The sequence below is a fragment of the Cynocephalus volans genome, chromosome 2, assembly GCF_027409185.1.
Source record: "Cynocephalus volans isolate mCynVol1 chromosome 2, mCynVol1.pri, whole genome shotgun sequence".
Lineage (NCBI taxonomy): Eukaryota > Metazoa > Chordata > Mammalia > Dermoptera > Cynocephalidae > Cynocephalus > Cynocephalus volans.
Genome location: NC_084461.1, coordinates 107,401,044 through 107,418,848, shown reverse-complemented (window position 1 = coordinate 107,418,848; position 17,805 = coordinate 107,401,044).

The window sequence follows — 17,805 nt, the reverse complement described above, 5'->3', positions numbered from 1 at the left end:
TGCTAACCCAAACTCTCCCCTGTACTCTAGATTCATGTAGCCAACCTTAGATGTATAATAGGCATCTTAAACTTAATTTGTTCAAAAACCAGCTTTTGATCTTCCCCTAGCTCTCCTCCATGTTCTCAGCTCTGTAAATGAACTTCCATTCACCCAGTTGCCAAGGCCAACATCACATTTTTCCTTGACTCCTCTTTTCTCTCAAGACTCACATCCAACCCATTCATCAACCCCACTGGCTCTATTTCAACCATATATCCTCAAAATGACTACTTCTTACCACTTTCACTACCATCAACTTGGTCCAAGCCACCAACTCTCTCTTTAGCTACTGGAATAGCCTCTTGGCTGGTCACACTATTTCACTTGTTTCTTTATAGTCTATATTCAAATAGGAAGAAAAATTTCCTTAAAATGAAAGTATGATCAGGGTCCCTCCCTTGCTCAAAATGGTCCAATTGCTAACCGTCTCGCTGCAAGAAAATTTAAAGCCCTTGCCAAGGTCTGCAGCGTCCTACCTAATCAGGCTAACTCTTCTACCTTATTTCTTCCTTCCATAAGCTCGCTCCTTTCCAGACACGCTAACCTTGCTGTAGCTCCTTAGTCAGGCCACACATGCTCCTGCCTTAGCACCTTTGCAATTGCTGCTCTGTCTGTCTCCAAGTCTCCTCCGCACAGTCTGAGCATGGCCTTCATTCTCTTCTTTCAATTCTACACTCAAATATCCCTTCTCAAGACACTTCTCTGACTACCATGTCTAAATGAACTTCAACATTCCTATCACTCTTATTCCTTACCCCATTCTGTTTTTCTTCAAAGAAAAATATTTATGTTTATTTCTCCCTCCCATCCCTTCAACCAAAGCCCCAAGAGTTCAGGAATTTTATGTTTTCCATTTAATGCTGTATTCCCTGTGTCTAGACAGTGTCTGGAACATGGTAGATACTCAATAAATACTTGTTTTCTGTTGGTTTAAGACCAGTGCTATTTATTTTTTTAAAGAGAATTATGTGGTACATTCTCATTCTCAAATATTTGATATCCCTCCCTGTGGGGGGATTATACATGCCTGCCCATGGATTCAGGCATGGCTGTGTGACACCCTCTAAGCAGGAGCTTTAGGAGCCTGCGTGTGGTTCACTCTATCTTCCTCACCCCTCCGCCACAATATCCAGCAATGTTCTAGACAGAGGCTGCTCTGTCAGCCCGGGCCCCGGAGAAAATGCTGTGGAGCAAAGCCACAGTCTATCATTGCATGTGTAGTAAATAAACTTTGCTATATTGAGCCACTGAGTGTGGAACTGTTTGTTTCCACAGTGTCACCTTATTTATCCTGACTAATACAGACACCTAGGCAACCATGGACAGCGGGAGGGCCTGAGAGTACCCAAGACATATTTGACATATTACATAAGTTTGCCTGAGCTGGCTCTTCACTAAAAGCCTTAGTGCTTTCCCATCCAACATTGTGTTTGAAAAAATAAAAATTAAAGCCCTAAGATATTTATTTCGGCATGTTCAGAGGTCATTATTTCCTCATGTTTTCATGAAAAAGCATTATAGGAAAAAGTATCTTATGGATTTAAAAACCATTTACCAAACATTGCATATCTGAAAATCAAATGATATACTTACAAATAATACTGATGCTAAAGCTGTGCCTCAGACTGACTGAACCTGAATCCCTGAGACCAGTATCTTTAAATCTGTATTATTTTTAAAGTTTCCCAACTGACTCTAACATAGCTGGTCCAAAAACCAGTGCTTGAGGTCAGCATTTCTCTACTTAAGACCCTAGGAGACACAGACCACTATTCAGGCCACCAAGAGCTACTACTCTACCCCACTTAAAAATACATCCAAATATATAGCTTCTATAAACTCTCATTGAATCACGAAACTTCAAATTGTTATTGGAAATTTTTGCATGTGTAGGGTAACCTTCTAAAGAAAAAAAATTTGTTTTAGTTTCTGCTGTCATTAAATGGGAATAGTTTACTCTCTACAAAATTTTGAAGGCATTATCACTTAGATTCACTCTTGTAGAAATATAGGAACTAAGAATGTCCTCATAGTACAGTATGATTATTCTCTGCTTAGGCAATGTGAGACTGACTTGGACCCAGCAGGAGAATTTCCTTCATTAATACAATATGAGGGATTTGCTTACATTATTTTACAAGAGGTAATTCAGAAAAAGCAGTAGCAGTCACCAAGAATCCCACAGGAAACACCAGGATTTTATTGTTGGGTGCCAGAAACAGCCAGTGTTGGATGTGAAGAAAGAAATTGAACACCATGGGGATATATCCAAATGCAGGCCATATAATCAATAAAGACTTGCTTCTCACACAAAAGGGCCTTTTAACTCCATTGATAGCTTGCCCAGGGTTCCCTCTCTCACAGGGATGGACAAGGGGAAGAAAAAAGTTGCAGCCTTTTGGACCTTTTATTTGACTTTGATGGAAGGATTGAAGATTTCATAAAGTTAAAATGTTGAAGGAGAAGAGAGTTAAAGAGGCAGAGAAACACACTCACCTAACAATACTCTGAAAGAAAACCAGAAATCTTACACCAATTTGTAATGCATTTGTTTTTAGGTGCAAGAGACAATCATATTGAACAATCCCTGTCCAAAATGAGCTGTGTAGCGACGGTCACCAAGCCAGAAGCAATAGCTGGGAGCAACGTCGTTCGCTGGATAGCAAAGATCAGTTCTGTATGCCTTGGCAGGATGCCTTGGCTTCATCCAGATATACATGCAGCATTCAGGGAGAAACAGAGATAAACATCTCCCATTGCTGACAGATGAAGAGAGCTGGTCTACCACATCTTGGCTGCATTACTAAAAATTAGGGCAAAGAAAACACAAATGAGATTTTTCTTTCCCATGAAGTAACTAATTGCTAGGTAAGTTATTTAGCATTACTGCAAAGAAAAATAAATTCCTTTCTGGCACCACCTTAAAGAAGAATTTCAGTTGGATTAGGTTCTTTTAATCTAGATGAACATAATAATACCTTTTTTCTTAAACATTTCTCAGTCAAATCCCTCCCTATCCCATCTTTTCCTTCTTCCCACTTAAAAATAGCCTCTATTACTTAGATTTTATGACTAAGCCTTGCCAACAGTAGGCAAAAGTACAGATGTTAGTGAATTACCTGCATAATTTGGAATAATTCTAACATTCCTGTTTGAACTTAACAGGAATGTTTGAATTATTCAGAAAACTGAGGTGACAAATATATATCATTTCACATGCATGGGAGGGGGTGGTGAGAGAGAGAGAAACAGATTTGGTAAACAGATTATTCCCTACAGCTCCAGAATACGAGCTGATCCTGTTTTGTCATTTTTCTGCTCAAATCAAACCTGAATTGAATGAAGCTGAGAGTTGCCCAGACAATTTCACGTTTCCGCTTTTCAGAAATTTTTATTTAGAATGTTTATAAGTAATCATTGTTTTAAATGTATTTCCCCCCCTCTCATTATTCTCATGATTTCATTACTAAGCTTATTTTGATACTTAACAGATTAGGTGCTTATCATTGCAGGCTGTAGTCACTTAAATGTAGTCTAAAACACTTTTGGGAAAAGTGAGACGATTTGTTCAGGTCTTTACCTTACTGATTTTTTTTTTTTCATTTTGTTTTCAAAGTAGAAGGAGTTTATTATAAGGATATATCTGAACCCCTTGGGTGCCTGAGGACACATACAGCGAGGCTTCCCTGGTCTGGAGGTCAAGAGCCAGGACCCAAGGCTGTTCCATCCATCAGCTAGTCACAGAGTCCCTGATTTTGTTTTGGAAACTGGGAAGTCCAAAGTCCAGGGAACACATCTGGTGAGGACCTTCTTCTTATATGGTTGTGACTCTCTGCAGAGACACAGGATATCACAAGGGAAAAATGGGCTGAGCAAGAACTACCTTACTGTTTTGAGAAATGAAGTATGTTTCTTCTTCAGACTTCCTCCAGCTTCTAATTCCTATATAATAGCCAAGAAGCTTCAATTTCTCCTCACAGATTGTCAATGGAGCAATGTTTTCTTTCTCTAGAGAAATCATCATAAAACTTTCCAAAAATCCATTTTACCCAGGGGAAATGTAACTTTATTTGGGTAAGATTGTGAAGAACAAATATTTTAGTTCTTATTTTTTGCTTACCTGCTACATCTGAGCCACAAGAAAAGAAAAAACGAAGAGAGATTAATTTCTCAATTTTATAGTGTACTTATTTGCTAACTTATGCTACTTCTGATATTTGAGAATAAAAAAATGCCCCATTACATCCCCTCATATCATGCATTATAGTATTTCATAGTATTTATTTCCTTCATAGTATTATGAATGACTTAAGTAATTTTTATGTAATTATTTTTTAACGTTGTTCTTCCCATTGGTCTACAACTTCCATAAAGGCAGAAGAATTGCTTGTCTTGTTCACCTCTGTGAAAAATATTTTTACTATTAATTCGTAAATTGATTTGAATAAATGAATGGGTCAGAATGACTGGGTGAATCTATTCAGTGGGAGCAGAGCAGCTATTTATGTTCTTGCTAAACACAAGCCGTCCTAGCCATCTACAGATGATGAATCCTTAGTGCATGGATCAAAGATCTGATAACATTTAAAAAGTGGTCTGAGGGTTGAATGCTTTTTTGCCAACTTAAGAAGATTCCAGAAATAAGGATTCAAGCAGAATGCTGATTGAGGGCAGCTGTTGTGACTCACATATCAGGATGAGTTTCTGAGAATTTGAGAAAACAGTGGGACATGCTGAATAGCTTGGTATAGCATCATTGTGGTCAACACATTAAGAGTGCTTGTCAGGGGTTTTGTACATTAGCAAATTTCTTGGGGTCATCTTAAATTTGGAACTATGTATCAAGAACTGGGAAAGATCTAAGACTTTAACTTATATACAAACAAGTTTGATTGCCACAGTTTCATGGCTGCTGGCAGAAGGCACAAGATTCTTGATCAAAGATGAAGAGTTTATCACAAACAGCAATATAGCAGTAACATTTTCATACTGGCCCCTGAGCCTAGGGTTCCTGCAGGCCAATGTTAGGAGTGCCATAATACACCTGCACTTATAGAGGGTTATGTTACAGCACAGGAATCCTGAGCTTGGGAACATGAATCTTTTATAATGGCAGTAAGCATGCCTGCCCTTTGCTCTAGAGGGAGACACTATATCTTCCAAAGCTATTCACTATGTAAATACCCTTTAAAACATGGCCCAGAAAAAAAGGACAGTCAGTACATCTTTTGCAAGATGTGCAGAAACATGAAACACATGAAGTATCGTCCTCCAACCTGGAAGGTTTTTTTCAAGAACCTTTGTTAAATTGATACATAAAGATATCCTCCAGTATTCTACATGGCTAAAACACATGCTAGTGTCAGGAGGGTGGAATAAGATGAGTGAAGAGCTAGACAGCCAAGTTTCCAGCTGTGAAAAAGAAGGCAGGCATGAATACCCCTTTTATCAACTGGCTTTGGTATATCTGATGGGAGTTAAAGATAGACACAGAAAAGAGGGATGAGAAAACCCCAAAATACACTATTCCTCTCACCTGTCAGCATATATTGTTATTGGGTCTGGCCTGTGGCTCACTTGGGAGAGCATGGTGCTGACAACACCAAGTTAAGGGTTAAGATCCCCTTACCAGTCATCTTTATGGGGGGGGGGGAGAATATATTGTCATTGGGAAAAGCTAAATCATTTCTCTTTACTTTCATTTGTTCTTATCTGGAGATTATGAAAACCAAAATAATCCTTTCAAAGTCTATTTAACCACTGCCTAATATGCAGCTACTTTGTTATCCTCAAAGGACAGAGAAGACGCAAGAGCAAAAGTTCAGATATGTCAGAGGTTGCTAGGGTGAAAGAAAAAGAAAAGCCATGTGTCACCCGTCATGCAAAGACCTAGCAGTGCTGACATGGAAATCCTGTGAACATGGTTTATTCCTCCTCTTGCTAATACATCTATGCTAAACATGAACAGTAGTTTCAACGTTTGGAGTAGGTCAGAGCTTTAGTCATGAAGGACAGTTACATCTGTGTTAAAAATCATTTCAAGGATATTTTCAGACCACAATGGATTAAAGCTAGAAATCTGTAAGAAGTGAAACTCTGGAAACTATACGAACACATGGAAATTAAGCACCATGCTCCTGAACGACAGATGGGTCCAAGAAGAAATTAAACAGGAAATAAAAAATTTCTCAAAACTAACGAAAATCAAGACACATCATATCAAAACCTGTGGGACGCTGCAAAAGCAGTTTTAAGAGGGAAGTTTATTGCAATAAATGCTTACATCAAAAGAATAGAAAGATTTCAAGTAAACAACCTATTGTGATACCTCAAAGAACTAGAAAAACAAGAACAATCCAATCCCCAAATTAGTAGGCAGAAAACAATTAAGATCAGAGCAGAACGAAATGAAATAGAAACCCCCAAATGATACAGAAGATGAATGAAACAAAAAGTTGGGTTTTGGAGAAGATAAAATAGAAAAGCTAGGCTAACTAAAAAAAGAAGAGAAAAGACCCAAATAACAAAAATCAGAAATGAAAAAGGAAACATTACAACCAATACCACAGAAATACAAAGAATCATTAGGGACTATTATAAGCAACTGTATGTCAACAAATTTGAAAACCTGAAGGAAATGGATAAATTTCTGTACACATACAAACTACCAAAACTGAACCCAGAAGAAACAGGAAACCTTAACAGACCAATGACAAGCAATGAGATTGAAGCAGTGATCTGCAGTCTCCCAATAAAGAAAAGCCCAGGACCAGATGGCTTTACTGCTGAATTCTACCATACCTCTAAGGAGGAATTAACACCAACCTTTCTCAAACTATGACAAAAAAAAATGAAACAGAAGCCCTCCTCCCAAACTTCTGAAGCCAGCATCACCCTGATACCCAAACCAGACAAAGATACAACAAAAAAAGATGAATATCATTAAGGATATTGGTATACAGGCCAGTATCCTTGATGAACAGGGACACAAAAATCCTCAGCAAGATATTAGCAAATAGAATACAGCAACACATAAAAAAAAATTATACACCATGATCAAGTGGGATTTATCCCAGGGATGCAATGATAATTCAACATATAGAAGTTAATAAACATGATACACCACATCAACACAGTTGAGGACAAAAACTATGTGATTATCTCAATAGATGCAGAAAAAGCATTTGACAAAATTCAACGTCTCTTCATGATAAAGACTCTCAGCAAATTACGTACAGTAGGAAAGTATCTCAACACAATAAAAGCCATATATGACAAACCCACCATTCTGAATGCCCATTCTAACCTCTCCTATGTAACACAGTATTGGAGGTACTGGCCAGAGAAATCAGGCAAGAGAAAGGAATAAAGGGGATCCAGATTGGAAAAGACAAAGTCAAATTATCTCTGTTTGCAGATAACATGATCCTATACATATAGAAAAACCTAAAGATGCTACAAAAAAAAACCCTTAGAGCTGGTAAACGATTTCAGTAAAGTTGCAGGTTACAATATCAACACCCCCAAATCAGTAGCATCTTTATATCCCAGTAATGAACTAGCAGAAAAAGAAATCAAGAAAGCTAGCCTATTTACAATGGTCACCAAAAAAATAAAACACCTAGGAATTGATTTAACCAAAGAGGTGAAAGATCTCTATAATGAGAACTACAAATCACTGTCAAAAGAAATGAAAGAAGACCCCAAAAGATGGAAAGACATTCCATGCACTTGTATTGGAAGAACTAACATTATGAAAATGTCCATAGTACCCAAAGCAATTTACATATTCAATGCAATCCCCATCAAAATACCAATGATATTCTTCACAGAAATAAAAAAAAAAAGCAACTACAATCCTAACATTCACGTGGAACAACAAAAGACCCTGAATAGCTAAAGCAATCCTGAGCAAAATAAGTAAATAAATAAAGCCGGAGGCATAATACTGAGTTCAAACTATATTACAAAGCTATAAGTAACCAAAACTGCATGGTAATCGCATAAAAACAGACACTTGGACCAACGGAACAGAATAGAGAACCCAGAAATCAATCCACAAACTTATGGCCAACTAATCTTTGACAAAAGCATCAAGAACATACACTGGGGAAAAGACTGCTTCTTCAATAAATGGTGCTGGGAAAATTGGACATCTATATGTAGAAGAATGAAAATAGACCCGTACCTCTTGCCCGATACCAATATCAACTCAAAATGTACTTAAGGCTTAAATATAAGACCCGAAACTTTAAAACTCCTAAAAGAAAACATAGGAGAAACACTTCAGAAGGTAGGACTGGGCAAAGACTTTATGAATATCACCCCCAAACACAGACAACAGAAGGAATAAACAAATGGGATTATATCAAAATTAAAAGCTTCTGCACAGCAAAAGAAACAGTTAACAGAGCAAAAAGACAACCTACAGAGAGAAAATATTTGCAAACCATGCATCTGACAAAGGATTAATACCCAGAACATACAAGGAACTCAACAGTAAAAAAACACATAACCTGATTTTAAAAATGGGCAAAGGAACTAAATAGGAATTTCTCAAAGGAAGACATACAAATGGCTAACAGACACATGAAAAAATGCTCAACATCACTCAGCATCAGAAAGATGCAAATCAAACCACATTAAGATATCATCCACTCCAGGACTGGCTATTATCAAAAAGACGGAGAATAACAAGTGCTGGTGAAGATACTGAGAAAGGGAAACCCTCCTAATGCTGTTGGTGGGACTGTAAATTGGTGCAGCCATTATGGGAAATGGTATGGAGTTTCCTCAGACAACTACAGATAGAACTGCCATACGACTCAGCAATTCCACTGCTGGGTAAATATCCAAAGGAATGGAAATCATCATGTCTAAGAGATACCTGCACTCCCATGTTTATCACAACTCTGACAATAGCCAAGAGTTGGAACCAACCTAAATGTCCATCATTGGATAACTGGATAAGGAAAATGTGGTATATATACACAATGGAATACTACTCTGCCATAAAAAGAAAAATTCTGCCATTTGCAGCACCATGGATGAGCTTAGAGAAAATCATGTTAAGTGAAATAAGCCAGGCATGGAAAGATTCTGCATGTCCTCACTCTTAAGTGGGAGCTAAAAAATTAATAAAAAAAGAAGTAAGAACAATCACAATAATATGTTGAACTTTCAAAAGAAGAGAACAGAAGTGAGGCTACCAGAAGTGGGAAAGGGGTAAGGGAGGAATTGGTAAAGGGCCAGGAAAAACAATTACATTGTATATAATTGAATGTACTAATTATCCTGATTTGAGCATCACATATTGCACAGGTAATGATATTCAACTCTGTGCCCCACAGATATCTTCAATCAACTATGGTACAATAAAAACAGCAGCAACAACAACAACAAAAACAAAAAAAGAAACTATTGCTGCCTTTGTTCTATAGAGTGAGGACACTTCCATACAACATGCCCCCGGGGCACACAGATAGTTAAGTGTAGAGGTTCTTTCAAGGAATAATAAAAAGCTTTTGAGGATTTATAAACTGTTTCATCTGTCAGGAACTATTTATGCAGACTTGGCATTTAGAGTGAATTATTCCTATTAAGCAAAAATTGAGAAAATTGCTTAAGTCTCACCAGAAGGTACCTGTAGTCTATCAGACGCTAAGACACTCCATAAGCTATAAAGTTAAGAGAAAAGAAATTGCATGTCAGTGTGGATGTCTGCAGTGAGATGAATGACTCCAGAGGGAATGTATCCCAGCTTTATTTCTCATGCTGCTTGTGCTAGGGGACTTTTCCATTCTCATCTCCTAGGGAATTTAGGAAGGGCTTTTGAAAGGACTACATCCCAAGGATAGGTGCACCTTTCATTTCTCCAGTGATGCCTTCCACTGCAGAATTTCTACGGCCATTTAGCACGTGTAATCTATTCAAGGACTTTTAGAGAGTGCCAGGCATTATGAGGAGCACTTGGCATGAATTGTTTTGATGATTTTTAGCAACAATCCCACGAGATACTGTTATTAACCTCATTGTACACATCTGAAAACTCTAGGATGGAGAAATTAAAGAGCCTACCCAAAGTCCCATAGTTATAGTGATAAATCTGGGATATAAAGTTAGGCAGCCTGACTCTAGGACAGTTTTTTCTAACCACTCCATAATGCCACATTGTGCCTCTGCTCCCAGAAGTCACAGGATCATCTGATTTAGCTGATGGCTCCTGGAACTTACAAGGGAATTTCCCTGAGCAGCCTTTTCTCACAGTGGCCACTCAATCCAGACTCAGTTCTCATAATTTGCTCAATTACGAATTTTAGTCATTTCCCCCCTTTGTGTCTTCTACCTTTTTCCTCATCTTTCTAAATCAGAAAGCCTTGCCAGTTCTAATTCTTCATAAATTTGCAAGTACACACCCCACCCCACCGCAGTACTTGGCACAAGGTAGAGGCTCAATAAATGTTTGTTGACTGAGTTTAGAAGGCAGAAGATTCCCACACTATTGGGCTCATTAGTGTCAAAACCATTCATTGCGCACACCCTGCCTTAGGATGTCCCACCTTTGTTCTTTCCTTTGAATAAATACATTCCCACATTTACACCTTATACCATCTGCTCCATCAGTCTGGGATCACCAATAGCATGCCAAGTTCAATTGAACTAATGGTCGCATTATAAAAACATTTTAGAGGACTCACCTCTTTTCCAAAGATTTTATTTCAATGTATAACCAACACTTCCAGAACTGTTCCAGCCAAAATAATTATTTCCCAAGACTCTACTGATAACATTTATTAGATTTGCATGTAGTTTTTGTCAAATGAGTATCATTTTAATAGCAATTGGGATGTAAGACATGATGTCATGGAACTCCCAAGTCATTACAACCATCTTTAAAGTAAATAGATTTAAAAAGTCAAAAGAAAATTGGGAAGAAGGAAAATGTCTTCTTATTAGTGTAAGTGAAAGATCCTACATATTACGTAAGTTGTGTCTGGAAAATTTGCTACATTGAATAATCAATGATATTCATTGATTAATATTTTCCATAGTTTCTCATGTCTACTTACCTACTCTTGGCTATCTGCCCTGGCTTCTGTTTCTCTGTCTCTTCTGACAGAATACTTCTGTCAGCTGGTTTATAATTCTGTGGCAAATGTCACCATTGAATGCTAAGACCTGAATGGCAGGAATGAGGCAGCTGTAGCCAGCTCTCCATTTAAGGATGCGTCTTTCAGTTGCTCATTCCTTCCCAATCCTGATTCTATACTGTGAAAGGACACAAATGCTGAGGTTGTCTTCAGGAAACCTAGAATTCACCCCTAACTCTGGCTACTCCTTATACTCGTCTCTAGTCAAATGTTCCTACTTGAAGCAGAGCCAAGGAAGGAATTTCACTCCCTTTTATTCATTAAACTTGGAGTTCAGAGTCCTAAGTAGACTTTGAAATAGGAGACACATTCCAGGAAAACATTCTGTGGTCTAGACAGTCAAATGGCCCTGAAATGCTCCATAGACCATCTAGCAGAATTCTTGAAAGTGATTTCTGCCTCTCCAAATGTAGAATCTTTTCCTCTACCTACTTCAATTGTACCAGCAGGTTTACTCCTTCCTAAACTGCCATTCCCCTATTCAGAAGTCATTAATGCCCTCTTTTTTTCCTACAAGAAAAAACAAGTCTAAGCTCTTCCTGGCTTTGCGGCCCTCCACGAGTGTTTTTCATTCTTACTATCTGTTGCAAGCAGATTTTGAGGTGGAGATTTGCATGCAGGAAATATTTAGCTTACTCTGGGAATTCATACCTGTGGGGAAGTGATGGAAACAGGATTGGCCAGGGAGAGATGTCAGGCTGTGATACAGTCATGACAGAGGCCTCTGATGATCCCATGGGAGCCCTGAGCCGAACTGTGCCTCCATTGTGGCCAGAGGGACCAGCCTTTATACCTTAGCATCAACCTGTTTATTATTGGATATGGTTCCCCCTGGCATTGAGATGAGAATTTGGTCCAGGTGGCTATCTTCAGCTGCGGGCAATTAATTTCTGGAGTGGTCTCAGCTGAGAAACTTCAGCAGTCAACAGTCCTAGCAACTGGAAGAGTGAATACTTGAGTCTGAAGGGTGGATACCATGGCAACCACTATATAATTTTTTTTCTTTCTCCTCTCCAACACCGTTTTCCTTCTAATCTGGCCCTACCTTATTAACACTGTAGTCACATGTCCAGAACTCTGAGTCTTTACCACAACTATTTCACTAACCTTTCTGGCTAACCTACTGACCTGGGTCCCTCTCTCTTTCTAACCTATTGAGATATTACCCCTTCTTCGTGTCCCAATGATTTTCAGCCCTCTCTGAGCAGTCTGTCCTCTGAATGTCTTCAGTCTGTGGCATAAATTAACATTTAAATATAGTACATCTTAGTTAAAGTAGAAATGTCATTGGTTTATGTACCTGAAGGGTCTTAGTGGTCAAGGGAAGAGACAGATGTGTTTGTTTTCTCATTTTGGATTATCTACTCCTTGATGGCAAAGGCCATGGTTTTAATTTCTTTTATACTCTGCAATGTATGCAGAGTGCTGTGCATATTGAAAGTGTGCGGTACCTTCATTAAAAACGTGTTTAAGCACTTATTTTATGCCAAGCACTATTCTAGGCACTAGGTTTCAATGGTAAATAAAATAATAAAGGCCCTAGTCACAAAGAAGATTACATTCTGATTATTAAGAAATAGAAATCAGCCTGGTACTTACTTATCTTTATATTTTATATCTTTATAACATTACTTATAAAGAAACTCTAATAGTCAAATCATACATCTTCCTTGTATAGTGAAGCTATGTTGCAGTAATAAATTAGACCTGAAATCTCAGTGACTTAACACAACAAAAGTTTGTCACTCTCATTATACTGGGATGTGGGTTAGGTGGCTCTCCTTCCTCTTGGAGCTATGCCGTCTGAAACACATGGCCTCCAAGTTCTCTTTACCAGAGAAAGAGAGAGCACAAAGGCAGCTTGGCTCTCAGCTACCTCAGTCCTTCTGCTCTGGTTCATTGACAACACTTAGGCACATGGCCTAAGACTGACTTCAAGGCAGGCGGGAAATGTAAAAGAATAAATAAGCAATGAGTACCAATTGTCTCTGTCATAATAGCCAAAATTTCTTGAGTACTTGTATGTGGCAGTACTGTTTTAAGTTCCTTACATTTATTATTTACAACCCTATGAAGTAAATACTAATATTGATCCCATTTTACAGATAAAGAAACTGAGGCAGAAAAAGGACGAGTCATTTACTGAAGATTCCAGGGTAGTAATTGGTGGAGGTAGAATTTTAACTCAAGCTCTAAGCTCCAAAGTCTATTCTGTTTCTACCAAGTATACTTTAAAAATAAAATAAAACCCCTAATAGAAATACCTGTCTTCTTTCATAGTCTTCTGAATCATGCTTGTGAGTAACATCTCAGTTCTCTCTCTGCTCTGCATAAGAACACTTGGGCTTTTTAACAGTTCAAGGACTTCAGTGAGTCCTTGAACCAAATAAGCCATACCAAGCAGTCTGCCAAGAGCCTTACTATTAAGCTGAAAGCTATTGATGATTAAATGTCATTGTTCCTCCACCAATTAAAAAAAAAATCCATACAATGGTTAAAATGAACAGAGGCTACTGAAACATATATGTTCTTTATGAATAGGAATCTTCAGTGACTTGGGAAAGCAAAGTGCTTCTCAAGGGCTCAGATTTTATGTACAAACTTTTATTCCTCCTACTCCACCCTGACTCCTCCTATCATTCTTTCCATGAGAATAAGCGGACCATAGATAATTGCAATTATGTTTGCCTTAATGATGGGTTAAGAAACTGGGTGATTTGAAATGCCTGGACATGGAAGGAAGAAAAGAGCCTCTATTGCCACCTGCTGGGCTCCATGTTTTCATCAGACTGTCCAGTCTACCAACTCTAAATCCAAATCTCTGGCATCTAGCTTCTTTTGCAGGCTAACTTCTCCCTGACATTTGTCAATCTCTTGATTTCAATTTGGATGGAAAAATGCTGATGAAAAATTTTTAAAAATTTAGTCTTCAGCATCAACTGCTCTTTAAACTCATGCTAATTCATAAACAGAATAATAACTAACCACTTATCCATAGCACTCAGTTGCTTCCAAGTGTTTTCCATTAAACCTAAGTGAAAACACTTCCCTGGATGCAATTTTAAGGGGCTATTATTAATCATATGACTCGATTAGCCTTGGACAGTGGAATAAGTGAACTGGCTGACAAAATTATTTTCTTCTTTCTGAATATACTTATTTTACAAGATGGGTATTGCTGAAGGTTTTGGTTTCCTAAAAAGAAAAATTTTTTAAAAAGGGAGCAATGTGAAGTGCTTTTCCAACTGTGCATTGATTTGCAATGATGCTTGGCATTTAATTTCATACGGCTTTATATTTTAACTATCTGATTATAGAGGAAATATTGATATGGATGTCTTTAGGGTATAAGGCAAAACTTTCCAAATATTTTCTAGGGCACTTATGAGAATACACAATTCAATTTAACAACATAGATATAAGAAATAAACAGAAGCTCCTACTAGTTAGAAAATTTCTGAATATGAAGTTTTATGGTCCTCAAACTCTCAATTCCTTTTGTATTTGCTGGCCCTCAGAGTTCTCTGAAATACACTCATGGCTGTGAAAAGGGAGGTACAAAGGGTCGCACAGAAAGTAGAAAATGTGCAAAAAGATTGAGGTATTGGTAATATAAACAAATTAGCATGGTAGATAAACAGAATTCAGGACTGAAGATTTATGATTAGAAACATAAACTGCATAATACATTCCTGAATGGAAAGAGTCCATATTGTAGAAATGTTGGTCCTTCCTAAAATAATTCTTTTTTCTTTTTTTGGCAGCTGGCTGATACAGAGATTGAACCCTGAACCTTGGAGTTATCAGCACCATGATCTAACTAACTGAGCTAACTGACCAGCCCCTCTTCCTAAAAGAATTCATCAATTTAATTCAATACACATCAATATCCTAGCAGAATTATTTATGTTATTTGACAAACTTGATTCTGAAATTCATCTAGAAGAAGAAATGAGTAAGAAGAGCTAATAAAACTTTCGAAAAAGAAATTGGCCTTTGTCACATAATATCAAAACGTACTCTAAAGATACAATCATGTGAGCAGTGTGATAATCTTGTATACACAGGAAAATAGATCAGTAGAGCATCCTCAAATGGACCCATTTATATATAGGATAAACTAATTAATAAGTGACACTGGAAAACTTCATTTAGGAAAAAAGATTCCTACTATATACCACATAATAAAATTTCAGGTGAATTGAAGGCTAAATATAAAAACTAAAAATTTTTAGAAGAGACTTAAAAGACTGTATAGTCTTAGGAGGAGGGTTGAAAAAGCTCTTTATTTCAGGCATCATACTTTTAAAGCAGAAATGAAAAGTGTAACATATTTTACTACACTGAAATGTTTGACTATGTGACTTCTGATAAGACAACCTCTCTTCCAGATATAGCTTTGCCTCCTAGAGTGGGACTTAAAGAAGACCACACAGATCCCTTTAATCCTACACTACACTTTACACTGCAGTCTAGAAAGGAAATGAATGTTCCCAACCCACAGAACAATAAATGCTCCCTGAACACTGCCTCTCTCCAGGCATGTCTCCTCACAACACCCCCACCTTACACTGGAAGGAAGCTTTAATTAGAACTGATGAATCATTGTTCCCTAAGACCTTCAGTACCAATCTCACTGGGAATTATACCCGTTTACTTTAACACGACCCGAAATTCAGGCTTCCCAGAGCATCGTGGAGACTCTGTCCACAGACAGATCTGTGAACTCTAGTCTTACATTACCCATACTCCTACATATCCCTGATTTCCAGCCACATAATTTGCAGAGCCTAGTGCAAAATGAGAATGTGGGGCTACTTGTTCAAAAATTATTATGAACTTCATGATGCTATCAGCAAAACACTAAATCAAGCACGGGGTCCTCTAAGCATGCAGCAACGTGGGACTGAGCAGTTCACACATTAACGAAGGTTGCGACACTCCCTTCCCCCAAGTCCTTTCTTTAGGGTCTCAGGTTCTGTCAACAGCAAAATCCCCTGTGTCCTCAATTTCTTCTCTAAATGTTCAAAAGGATTCTTCTTAATCTGACTAAAACTTGTCTGTCCTCTGAGGACACTGTCGGATTCCCATCTCCCACATTCCACAGTGCCTGGGGATGGAGTAGGCATCCTCTTCACTCCTCGTTGCTTTCCCTTTTTTTTTTTTTTAGAACTTTCTCTTCCTTCTTCAAAAATCCAGTTTTGTTCTAGTACATGCCATCCATCCATACCACCTGCTATCCCTCCTTGTTGCAGTCATCTCCTATCTACCCATTGTCCAGCCAGTACAGGACACCTAATAGGTGCTCAATGTGTTGCAAAACTTGTACAATTATGTTTAAAAAACTGAGTAGAGAGCTAATTCTACTTGCCCAGCTGCATAATAAGAACGGGCATACTTTAAGCAGAGTGCCTGTTTTGCCTGAGTCTACAAGGGTACTTCAAAAAGTTCACAGAAAGATTTGTATTATGTTTTAATTCCATATTTCCACAAACTTTTTGAAGTACCCTTGTACATTCTGCTCAAATCATCTAGATAATTGCATTCTGTGTATAGTCTGTGTAAGTTTTTCAGAAAACTGGCCCAAACTTGGCCTGCTACAAAGCCAAGTTGATATCTATGGCTCAAATATTTATGATTATTTCTTTAAAAAGTTGGTGGGGAGGAGGATGTCGGAGTCACTTAATATGACTTCAGGAGTAAATGCATGTCCCTTTTATAGTTTCCTACTACAGTGAAAAACAAAAACAAAAACAAAATGAGACCCCAGTCTCTGCCTGGTAATGCTTGTGCCTGAGCCCTGAGGATTTCTATGTTCGTTGCTTCTAAATACTGCCCTCTTCTGGCTAGAGAGAGTGCTATGTGAAATGAGCCTGCTTATGAAAAGAGAAATGGAAAACGTGGGGACAGGGACCATGGTACTGTGAGAGAATAAAAACTCAGAAAAGACAAATATGGGAACAAAAATGGGAAAAGTAGATTTATAACCTTCCTGATCTTACTGCCCTCTCATCACATTTTTCCTATGGAGGTCATCTTGTGCAGTGCCCTCCTGAACACGAACAGGCAAGACATACAATCTGCCCAATTTGCTTTAGTATCTGCAGAAAGCTGGGGGGCTTGGAGGTAATAAAGCCATAACTGCCCTGATCTTTTCATTGTCAACACCCCTCTCCTTCTTTGCACATGAATCCTGCTCCCACCCTTTATCCTTGCTCCAGCTGCCCCTCTGATTTGCTGTCCGTTGTTGCTCTCCTGGGTAACCTCCACACACGACATGCCCATCTTAGATACCCTTGGAGCCTTCCCCAGTTACCCCAGCCATATATAGGTGTTCCTTGTATCCCTCATTGCTAAAAGGTATATGGAATTGTTTTACCTCCTCTTGGATCTGGATTCTTCAACTCTGTGGACAATGCCACATTGGTGGTAAAAGTTGGAAGGAAGCATGTAAGAAAGAGAGGAAGAAAAACAGTAACTTTAGCAAGAGTAGGAAACTAAAAAATTAACTTTGACAACTTCTTTTAAGTTCATCCTACCGTCTAGAATGCTAAGGGTTCTGTGTTTGTCCTCGCCATGATCAATGTCACTCATCAACATGTAAGCTATAGGG